Source organism: Nylanderia fulva, unplaced genomic scaffold (assembly GCF_048542155.1).
Source record: "Nylanderia fulva isolate GAGA-0341 unplaced genomic scaffold, ASM4854215v1 Scaffold10, whole genome shotgun sequence".
Classification (NCBI taxonomy): Eukaryota; Metazoa; Arthropoda; class Insecta; order Hymenoptera; family Formicidae; genus Nylanderia; species Nylanderia fulva.
The window spans coordinates 5,045,942-5,058,815 of record NW_028189193.1 but is presented as its reverse complement, the minus strand read 5'-3'; the positions used below and the strand labels follow the sequence as shown (position 1 = coordinate 5,058,815).

Here is a 12,874-nt window from a genome sequence, read left to right as displayed (position 1 = left end):
CGTATGGTTTTTTTTTTTTGATCAAAATCATATTATCAATATTTTAAATATTTTTTTAATATTTTTAAAATATTTTTTTAATATTTAACAAAAATCGTCAAAGCATGAATTGAAACCTCGTAAGTGATCGCGCGCGGTTTATGACAGGGACTCGTTTTAATGAACACATCGCGCTTCGGGTCTATTGTCCAATGCGTTACATTTAATACTGATATTGCCATGGTGCACACACAAGGTATACGTGCAATGTAATCTCACGCATGTTTCATTCAGCCTACGGGTCCTTTATGCGCCGCCGATACGCGCGTCAGACGCGAGCTTACGCGAACGGCTCGCGAACTGAGGCTGTCGCGTCGCAAATACCGCTGTATAACCGGAATATCTCTGCGATAGCGATGGAGCGCGGCAGGATGCAGCGACGAGCCTAAACGGTCGATATCGCGAGGCGAAACCGGGGCACAATTCGCTTTTGCTTTTCACAGAGAGAACAATACCTCGGCCGGACCTCGTATATGCGACACACCTGCGTATAACGCGACTTCGCTTACGAAATCGAGTTTGTCTCGCCTAGGTGTAAAGTGCCCGTTGTGGATATACGCGAGGGAAAAAACACTTTAAACGGACGCGCGTGAATGTCCCCTTCGATTTCGATTTTTTGCGACGAAATATCGAATTAGGTCGAAATGTAAAAGGCACGTCTGTCGATCAGGATGTTTTTCAGAATAAATGTAAAAAGTAACGATAATATTATATGGAGTTATAAAATATTAAAAGTGGAAAATTTAATAATAAAATTATTTTATGGAATAGTAAAATAATAAAAACTGTAAATGAAATATTTGGTAAAAATAATGTTGCATAATAAAATGAAATATTTAATGAAAATATGTATCACAGCAAGCGAGTGTTTATGATATGAAAAATATATGTATATGTAAAGAAATATCTATTTTTCCTTTACAGAAAAATCTAAATGTATTTCTAACTTTTTAATTTTTTATTCTTATGTTTGCTTAAAAATAAGCAAAAACTTTTAGGGGAAAAAATTACAATAATTTTTTATAGGTATTTCTTTTACTAGTATAACAATATTTGTCAATTACCACTATCATTTTGTTCCATATTTTTCTTTCGTACATGTAAAACAAAAGAATATTTTCATTTTTATATAGAACGTGAGTCTATAATAGATCTTTTTTTTTTTTATTTCTCTTTTGTAAAATTTAAATATCGAATTATCTTGTATAGAAATCCACAGAATTCCAGAATTTCAAATCTTTTAATGCTTCTAAGCTCATTAAGTCCATTACGCATACATAGATTTTTTTTTTTTTTAATTCGCTCATCCAAAAAAGCTATGTTTTTCCATTTAATGCTCTTTCGTTGAAAATCCGCAATATGTGCTCGCGGTTTAAAGTGCGACTTCCTCGTACGAAAAAAACTCAGAATCATATTAAACGTTGAATACCCGAAACACGTTGTGGAACGAAAAACAGGTCGGCGCATTGATGCGAAGTACCTGTTATTATATTTATATGCATGCATGAAAATTTTTTTGGGAGATACATTTTTTTGAAAAGGGGAAACACAAGCTTTTAACTTGCCGTAAAAAGCCTCAGGCCTAAACAAAATGCTTCGAACAAAATAAATTCTTTCGGCATAGTTTCGCCTTTTTCCCAGTTTTTATTATATAATTTACGGTTCTTTCTTCTTGTATTATTTTTCTTATCTTGCACTGAAGAATTATTTGAACTTTTCATTAGGTTAGGGAAAATATTTTTTATTCGCGTAAAAAAATTATACAAATTTTTAATAAATCGATTTTAAATTTCTGTTATTTTCTACATGCGAATTTCACGAGAAACTATAATTTATAATCGAATACGACGGGATATCGAGACACGCGCGATTGATACTACACCCCAGGATGGAATCATCCATCATTTCTACGCTGTAAAGCATGTCGTGGACAAGTGAAAAATCTCCGCGCAAATGTAACGTGACTTTCCTCAAACGCATTTCTCGGCATCTCTCATTTATCGGAGGCATTACTCTTCGTAATATCCGCCTGATCGATAGTCTTCATATTCAGAAACACGTCCGTGTGTTCTCGTCTCAACTCGCGAGAAAAAAAAATGAAAAAAAAAAACCACGTCGTATTTTCGCCAAACTAATCTTTAAATTTATATTCAAGGCCCGGTAAATATACGATGCTTAAAGGATGCTGCGCAGGCCAATAAGGAATAAATTGTCGATTTTCTGCGCGCTCTGCACTTCGTGATCCGCATATGTGTAACTATATCTTCCCTTCTATCGCGGATCTTTGCTTATCCACCGGAGCGAATTCAGCAGCGACACGTGCCAGATGCCTTTATCGCGGCTGATTCGGCAGACTCTCCTCTCCGGAATGCTGTAGTATCGTGACACGATCTCCACGCACTCGCGTAAGCACTCGAGAAGCGACGAGAGGATGAGGATGAAGAGGAAGCAATAAAGGCGCGCCGTAGATTGCACTTTCCCTTTTCGCTGCTGGGATAAACAGCGCGTTTTCCCCTACTAGTGGCTTTAGATTTATTGATCCAAGGGGTGAAATTGAGAGAAATAATGAATATAATTTTATATACACTTTTGGGGATTTTTTTTCTTTCCGTGGTGGCTTTAAAATGATTAATCGAAGGGGTGAAATCGAAAAAATAATGAATATAATTTTATATACACTTTTGGGGATTTTTTTTCTTTCCATGGTGGCTTTAAAATGATTAATCGAAGGGGTGAAATCGAAAAAATAATTAATATAATTTTATATACATTTTTGAAGATTTTTTTCTTTCGTAGGAACTTTAAAATTATTGATCGAAAGAGTGAAATCGAGAGAAATAATGAATATAATTTTATATACACTTTTGGGGATTTTTTTCTTTCAGTGGTGGCTTAAAAATGATTAATCGAAGGGGTAAAATCGAAAAAATAATGAATATAATTTTAGTGGCTTTAAAATTATTGATCGAAGGGGTGAAATCGAAAAAATAATGAATATAATTTTATATACACTTTTGAAGATTTTTTTCTTTCCGTGGTGGTTTTAAAATTATTGATCGAAAGAGTGAAATCGAGAGAAATAATGAATATAATTTTATATACACTTTTGGGAATTTTTTCTTTCCGTAGTGGCTTTAAAATAATTAATCGAAGGTGTGAAATCGAAAAAATAATGAATATAATTTTATATACATTTTTGGAGATTTTTTCTCCATCGTAGAGCTTTAAAATTATTGATCGAAGGGGTGAAATCCAGAGAAATAATGAATATAATTTTATATAGATTTTTTTCGCTTCCGTAGTGGCTTTAAAATTATTGATCGAAGGGATGAGGTCGAGAGAAATAATGAATATAATTTGATATAGATTTTTTCCCTCTGTAGGAGCTTTATAATTATCGATCAAAAAAAATAATGAATATAAATTTTATATAAATTTTTGGAGATTTTTACATCGCGACTTTTTGGCTCTTCGATCTGTGCAAAAAATATTCTCGACTTAGGAAACTCTTTTCGGTTTTCAGATAGAATGACACATCATTCTCACACATTTATAAGAATTTATCGGGGAGTCTCTCGAGCGGAGAGATGCATCTTAGGGAGACGCTTACGTTATCCTTATTTACCAAACTGCTCATCTATCAAGATAAGGTCCACCATCGATCGACTATGACGACATAATATTTTCCAGTCAATATTTGTCCGCGATTTTGCGTATTGATATGAAGAAGCAACGATGCACCAAGAAAATATCGAGTCAATATTAGCGACTTATTGTGATACTGATCCGTTATACACACCATCGTCGTCATCGTCGTCAGCATAGTGGCTTTTATTATCTATATATGTACAGGGTGTCCGGTAACTAACGAACCAACGATTACAAGTGGATTCTTTGGTCAATTTGGGAACAATTTTTCCTCAGCAAAAATGTTGAAAAAGGTCATCATTTTTTACAACTTTCCAATATTTGTCATTATGTATCTTTATAACTAAGCCTGAAATTAAAATTTTATTATAGTAAACTCTACCTGAAATTAACTGAAGAATGTAATTATGTTAGACTTTTAACTCCAAAACGTTTAGTTTTCAAAAAACCCATTTTTTTCAATCGCTTATAACTCGAAAATTATTGACTTCTCAACATTTTTGCTAAGGAAAAATCGTCTCCAAATTGACCAGAGAATCCGCCCTTAATCATTGGTCCGTTAGTTACCGGACACCCTGTATATATATACGGGGTGTCCGGTAACTAACGGACCAACGATTACAAGTGGATTCTTTGGTCAATCTGGGAACAATTTTTTCTCAGCAAAAATGTTGAAACAAGGTCATCATTTTTTACAACTTTTTAATATTTGTCATTATGTATCTTTATAACTAAACCTCAAATTAAAATTTTATTATAGTAAACTCTACCTGAAATTAACTGAAGAATGTAATTATGTTAGACTTTTAAACTCCAAAACGTTTAGTTTTCAAAAAACCCATTTTTTTCAATCGCTTATAACTCGAAAATTATTGACTTCTCAACATTTTTGCTAAGGAAAAATTGTCTCTAAATTGGCCAGAGAATCCGCCCTTAATCATTGGTCCATTAATTACCGGACACCCTGTATATATATATATCGATGTGTGCGCGCTCGTATGAAACAATATAAATACCCGCCCCTTGGAAATAACTCGTTGTATAGTGAGCGAGCCATCGGCGAAAATGGATAGCTTGCGAGCAGATAGAAATGGATGAAATGCATAGCCGAACGCGAATCGCAAGAGTCACTGTTTTTACCCATTTTCAGGATAAATAGAGTCCATCGATTCGATCTTGTTTACCGGTATTACTCTCTATCTCTTTCCGCGATATAATGATACGGAAAGATGAACGATGCGATTTATCTTGATCCCGATATAGATTTTTCATTCCGTTTGATAAGTGCCTTTAATGTAGAAATTACCCTCGTCATTTTATTAAAATCTGCGAAATTTTTTAATAAAAAAATATTTTCTCGTAATCTATCATAACTAGGAATCAAATATGTAGCGCGGAGCAGATATTATGTAAAATATTGGATACATATGTGTGCGAAATTTATATTTGCCTCCATTACTTTAACTAATATTTATATAATGCGAAAAATTTTCTATTCGCTATTATAAAAAGTCGAGGAAAAAAATAGCGTATTCACACGAGGTTCCGTCTGTCGAGATAAATTTTTCTATAACATTATTTATTCGCGTTTTATTTATCGAGGTCACACGCGTATTTTGCGTGCGCAAAAATTGATGTCGCTACAACACGAGGAAGATTGTAAATTATGTGAAATGACATTAAAAAAGCAGAGAATATGACATATGATTTTAAAACGAAATGAAACGCGGCAAATCGAACATCGAGATTGATGAATTGATTCGATGTATTATTCAGCAATTATTCATGATGAATTATTTCAAGTATATCGATATTTATATATTTCGCGGGACAAAGCGGTTCGTCATTCTATGGTCTTTAGGGTCCATTGAAATACGGCAGACCCTTGAATGATCTTTTACAAAGTTGTGCGAGAGCCCGTTATTACGTTGTATTATTAGCTTAACCCTCACATAAAGCTCTTCCTGCGTCAATGGATTTTCGCCGAACAATTATTATCGGTAATCCATATTGTGTTTTGTATACAGATGCATAATATATTCACCCGCCACATATTCTCTCCAGGCCTGACACGTGTGTAATCAATTGTTCGTTACAGAAGTCAGGGTTTAACGTTAGCAATTACAGCTATCGTGTATATGTATTTTAACTCCCACCCCGAATTATTGCGATAGGATCGAAATCGATCTTGACAACAAGCGATATTTTACGAATTTTTCCATGAAACATCTCTTCCAGTTTATTGTGTTTTTTTCCTCCGTATTTTTCTTCATTTTATGCGTGACCTACTTTTTTCTATTCGCCATAAAGATGAGAGTTATTAAACATAGTCAGTTTATTTACGCTTTATTTATACTTGTCACGGTTCGATAAATAGTAATTGCTTTTCTTTCAACCGCGACAGTTGAGGTTTGAAAAAATTGTAGTTGTATATTATATATATGTAATTATATAGATATATATATTTTTTCTCTGAAATTTTAGAAATATTTTGAGCTACAAATAAAAGAGATAAATATTTGCTCACATGTAGACTATATATGCAGATAGCTATATCTAACATTTTGTAACAGAATGTTTCGTATTTCTGGGTAACTAGAACGGCTGCATACACAAGTGGATTTGGTGTAGTGCTTAGATATTTATCGTGAATTACATTTAGATATATATTATATGTATAAATATTGAAGAGGGAACAACGTATATCGTGAGGGGATCCAAACTTTCGATTTATTTATATAGAATGTCCCAAACATCAGATGTTTCTTTAACCAATAATTTTCTTCAACCATATAATTTTTGCATAATTATCTACTGAAAATATAAAGCACAATCAATTTTAAAACAGCAAATAAAAGAATAAAATATATATATTCTTCGATTAATTCTAAGTGTATTTTATTTCATTTTATGTGTAATTCAAAAAAATCATACAATGTTAAAAATGATGATAAATTTCTCGCTAAAAACAACTCGAGTTCTGAGCGGAAATTTGAAAGAGGAACCAATAATTTTCTTCAACCATATAATTTTTGCATAATTATCTACCGAAAATATAAAACACAATCAATTTTAGAACAGCAAATAAAAATTATATATTCTTTGATTAATTCTAAGTGTATTTTATTTCATTTTATGTGTAATTCAAAAAAATCATACAATGTTAAAAATGATGATAAATTTCTCGTTAAAAACAACTCGAGTTCTGAGCGGAAATTTGAAAGAGGAACCAATAATTTTCTTCAATCATAACATATAATTTTTGCATAATTATCTACTGAAAATATAAAACCCAATCAATTTTAGAACAGCAAATAAAAGAGTAAAAATTATATATTCTTCGATTAATTCTAAGTGTGTTTTATTTCATTTTATGTGTAATTAAAAAAAATCATACAATATTAAAAATGATGATAAATTTCTCGCTAAAAACAACTCGAATTCTGAGCGGAAATTTGAAAGAGGAACCAATAATTTTTTTCAACCATATAATTTTTGCATAATTATCTACTGAAAATATAAAACCCAATCAATTTTAGAACAACAAATAAAAGAATAAAAATTATATATTCTTCGATTAATTCTAAGTGTGTTTTATTTCATTTTATGTGTAATTAAAAAAAACCATACAATATTAAAAATGATGATAAATTTCTCGCTAAAAACAACTCGAGTTCTGAGCGGAAATTTGAAAGAGGAACCAATAATTTTTTTCAACCATATAATTTTTGCATAATTATCTACTGAAAATATAAAACCCAATCAATTTTACACAGCAAATAAAAGAGTAAAAATTATATATTCTTCGATTAATTCTAAGTGTGTTTTATTTCATTTTATGTGTAATTAAAAAAAACCATACAATATTAAAAATGATGATAAATTTCTCGCTAAAAACAACTCGAATTCTGAGCGGAAATTTGAAAGAGGAACCAATAATTTTTTTCAACCATATAATTTTTGCATATAATTATCTACTGAAAATATAAAACCCAATCAATTTTAGAACAGCAAATAAAAGAATAAAAATTATATATTCTTTGATTAATTCTAAGTGTATTTTATTTCATTTTATGTGTAATTAAAAAAAATCATACAATGTTAAAAATGACGATAAATTTCTCGCTAAAAACAACTCGAATTCTGAGCGGAAATTTGAAAGAGGAAGAAAAATGTGCGGTTAAGAGCACATCCGATGGTTCTGGGACACTCTGTGATACTTCGCGCACGAGATGCGCGAAAATGTTCTCATGAATTTTAATAGATACGATGTATACATAGACAGATCTGATGAGTTTTAGCGGAAGTAGGACCCGTGGTAGGCGACCAGCTGACTCGTCTTCCGGCGGCGAAACAAGAGGACATCCGATACGGCGTCTCGTAACGTAATCTCGCGCTCGCCTAACTTCGTTTCCTCGATCGTTCGAAACTTCCGACGGTCGCGAAATCCCCGTCTGCCGAAACGGAAGTCCTTATTTCTTCGCTCCGAGAGTTCGAGCGCGACGGCACCCTCGAATGATACGCACCACGTTACCATAATTGACTAAATCATTCGCGCGACACGATTCCGTATGAGGGATGCAACATGTCGCGAATCGATATCGTGATTTTTGTCTCTTGCAAAACTTGATTATCCGTGATATCTATTTTTTTTTTTTATTTATTTTTTATCTGTTTTTTATTGCCTAAATCTCCAACATCTTGCGTATTTAATTTTTTTCAATCCTTGTAAGACTATTTGTGAGACTAGCGCGCGACTATTATTTGTATTCGTGATTTTTGTCTCTTGTGAAACTTGATCATCCGTGATATCTATTTTTTTTTTTATTTATTTTTATCTGTTTTTTTATTGCCTAAATCTCCAACATCTTGCGTATTTAATTTTTTTCAATCCTTGTAAGACTATTTGTGAGACTAGCGCGCGACTATTATTTGTATTCGTGATTTTTGTCTCTTGTGAAACTTGATATTATCCGTGATATCTATTTTTTTTATTTATTTTTATTGCATAATTAATTTTTTTCAATTCTTGTAAGACTATTTGTGAGACTAACGCGCTACTATTATTATTTATACATATATTGGAAAATGATTAGAATTTTAAAATCTCGATGATTTTGTAAAAATGTCTAAAACAGCATTATATAAATAAATTTTTTCTATGAAATTTTATATTGCTTTTAACATCTTATATAAATTATGAATAAGGCCTTTTTAATTTAAGCTTCAAATATGTAAAGTGTTGCAAAATTCTAAAACATTTCTATGTCAATAAATAATTATTTTTAAAGAGTAAGAAACATGAAAGATGAAAAATTCAAGATTCTTTAGATTTGAAAAAAATAGTATATGAATATATGGATATATATTTTTTATATAAAACTGGTTTACATGATCGTTAATACGACTTTGAAAAAAATTTCCATAAAAAGACTTTATTACTAACTTTGCCTGAGTTCGGCTTACAAGATAACGGCATCGATAACAGCTTAAGATCTACAAACTTTAAGTACATCTATCATCGTGATTTAGAAAGATACTTTCCAGGGCGACCGATATTTTTTCGAATAAAATTTACATGAGAAAATTTAAATCTGAAAAAATATTATATTTTTATGATGATAAATTATACGAATCGCTTCAACGTGTAATTTAATTCTAAGCTTGGCAAAATTATAAATACTAAAAGAAAAATTACAAGATCCAATATATTAAAATGCTGAAGATTTTTCCTTATTATTTCGATATATATATATATCTTTTTTTTTATATCACGTAAATCTCAATCGCCATACAAATGTTACAAAAGTGTTTTCCATAGTACATGACTATAAGATTGCTTCGGCGATAAAGCTAAACGATTTGCCGCCAATAAAAGCCCCAGCAACTTCCGATCAAGGAAACGAAGCTTTACGACTCGCGCGTATTATTCGCTCTCTCATCCTCTCTACAAACGAACAAATGAATATTTACACAAGCTGAATTTCCAAAATTAATTTTCCGAACGACTACTAATAAACTACACGATTATCTCACTTGACCGCGCAAAACTGAAACGATCGTTCGGGTAAAAAAATCCGGAAAGACGAAAGATTTGACAGATCGCTGTTCCGACAATCTCGAGTGACACGAGGCGAGTTTTACGCGACGTTTTCCGGTCGGGCGCGCAAACTGAAAACCGGAAACTCCGCCGGCGCGTTACCACGAGACCTCCTCGCGGAAGAGATAAATTCGAGAGACAAAGTTCGCGGCGACGATCGGAGGAAGAGAAAAAGAGGGACACATTACATTAGAGAAAGAGAGACAGAGGGAGAGAAACCTAGCGCGAAAAGGTGGAGTAGAATGAGAGAAGATCGGCGAGTTTGCAAATTTACTCACGATTGTGTGGTACGTTTTGGCGATGCGGCAGGACTGTCGTCGCCGAGGGTGGAAAAGCACGTCGGATCCCGAAAGAGGCTCACTCCTATCCCGGTCCTCATCGCGCAGACGTGCCTTCCATCCCCTCTGCGTTTACGTGTACATACACACGACTGGAGAGAGAGAGAGAGAGTTTGTGGGGGTTGAATAGGTAGGGGATGAAAAAGCGAGCAGGTGGAGGCCGAACGAAGGGATGAGGCTCTCTCTTCTCGGAAACTCTCTCTCTGCGATATATAGGGGGACACGTTTAGGGATATGTTTCCGGCCTAACAAGAGTTCACGTAACGTCCAAACAAATCGATATTCTGTGGGATGGGATGAGGCAGGTGTAACCGAGATATTTTAGCGATTTTGTAAATTGCACCCTTTGCATTCGTCTCTCTTGGATTTGTGTTGTGGGATAAAGAAAAGCTGCATCTCATCTAGAATTGCGAAGAATTGAGTTGTAATAATAAACCGGGTTGGGCAGATACTTGGAAATGTAGAATATTTAAATGCAAGATACAAGATACTGTTTGATGGATATTTAAATACTATTGAAATACTTTGGGTTTGAAATATATTCAAATACTAATTGTGTTTAAATACATTTATGAATTTTTTTTTAATACAATTATTTTTTAATTTTCTGATATTTTTAATATAATTTCTATATACTATATACTTAATATTAAAGTAATTACAAAAAGATTATCTACTGTTATTTAAAAATTTCATTTTTTTTATTTTATTTTTTAAATAATAGTAATAGTAGATGATTTTGTAAATTGCACCTTTTTCATTCGTCTCTCTTGGATTTGTGTTGTGGGATAAAGAAAAGCTGCATCTCATCTAGAATTGCGAAGAATTGAGTTGTAATAATAAACCGGGTTGGGCAGATACTTGGAAATGTAGAATATTTAAATGCAAGATACAAGATACTGTTTGATGGATATTTAAATACTATTGAAATACTTTGGGTTTGAAATATATTCAAATACTAATTGTGTTTAAATATATTCATAAATTTTTTTTTAATACAATTATTTTTTTAATTTTCTGATTATATACTATATACTTAATATTAAAGTAATTACAAAAAGATTATCTACTATTATTTAAAAAAATTAAATTTTTTAAATAATAGTAATAGTAGATGATTTTATTGTAAGTATTTTAATATTAAGTATAATATAGTCTGACAGTAGAATTATATAAAAATAATATCAAAAATTAATTTCAACACTTTGAAAAATAAGTTTATTTATTTGAACTTTAAACTTTATAAAATAATAATAAATAGAAGAAACATATAATAGCATATAACTATAATAATATTATATATGTATAATAGCATATAGAATATATATGTATATATATATATATATATATATGTAATTACATAAATATATTTAAATACAAGATACATTTAAATTAAATAAATAATTACAAAATTAAAAATACTTGATTATTCGGTATTTAAATACGTATCTCAGATACTTTAAGATACATATCTGCCCAATCCTGGTAATAAATTTAATAAATTTATATTGTAAAAATACGATGTTAAAGACGTATAAAATTCGACAGAAAAAAACTGAAAAATTTATTTATTTTTTAAATATAATTTATCTCTGTGTGTATGTTTTATGACATTTTTACAAAATTATCAAGATTTAAAAAATTTAATCATTTTCCAATTATATACCAATAATAGTCACACGCTTACAAGGATTGAAAAGAAATTATTTGTACTAGATGTTGCAGAATTAAACAACAAAAAAATAAATATCACGGAAAACGTACAATCATGTTTTACAAAAGACAAAAATCATTTTTTCTATTTTTCTTTTTTATATTACTTTTATATATTGCTTATCTTGTTAAATGCTTCAATTATTGATGTTAAAAATTTTAAAAACGTTTTTATGCTTTTTGCGAATAAATATAAATTTTTTTTCTAATATTTTACGAGAGCAATTGAGGCGACACAACACAATTAATCATCCATAAATGTAAATCACTTCATAATTAAAGCTTCTTATTATTTTTTTGACGTTCAAGATTGAGGGTGTAATTTGTGGATATTGAAGAGCCAGTGTTGCGATATATAAGTATTTTGAATAAGAGTCATCGTGCTAAATAATGTTTAACATTATTAATTTTTAATTTATTTAATTTATTGTTATTTAATAAATCTCAATTTTTAATTATTGATTTTCTTTGCACATTATTCTAGTTTATATAATTCCGTTACAAAAAATATATGGTTAAGAGAAATGATTGATATTTGGTTTCATGTGTCGCATAAACTAGTTGGCTTTAAACATCGATTTTGGAATTAACTTTTGTGCAATTTAATTAAAATGTATTCGAAGTAAATTTTCGAGAAATATTTTACGAAAAGTTTTTCACGTATCGATTAAATTATCATTATCTTTATTCGCAATATGTTTTTACGAGATTCACATTTAAACACACATTATTACAATCTCTGATGAAACAATCCAATAAAAAAGTCATGTTCGATTCTTTTAACAATGAATTGCGTCGATTGCAAATAATTAATTACGTCGCCCTATGCGTTTGCGATGATTTTCGGCCAATGAAATATAAATTGTCGAATGTACCTTCCATTACACACGCGACAATGCATACACAAATTACATGAAATATTATGTCGCGAATTCGTGGCGCTGTATGGGAAACTCTCGGAATCTACAATATTTTGTTGAGAATATTTTATGCTCGATTGTTGTCCCGATTTCAATGTATCCTTTTCTGCATACAT

General features: G+C 31.2%; 1 protein-coding gene across 6 annotated transcripts in view; it reads right to left on the bottom strand.

The window, feature by feature from the left end:
- rsh (Rap GTPase activating protein radish) overlaps positions 1 to 10,126 on the bottom strand; it is a 176,633-nt gene extending 166,507 nt beyond the window's left edge. For 4 of the 6 annotated variants that reach the window (XM_085483181.1, XM_085483188.1, XM_029304047.2 and 1 more), the window contains exon 1: positions 10,066 to 10,104. The gene's annotated coding sequence lies outside the window, so the exon portion shown is untranslated. Of the gene's footprint in view, positions 1 to 10,065 lie in introns of all 6 variants that reach the window. The other 2 variants (XM_085483194.1, XM_085483183.1) reach the window with 2 other exon arrangements.
- Between the last annotated feature and the right edge of the window lie 2,748 nt (positions 10,127 to 12,874).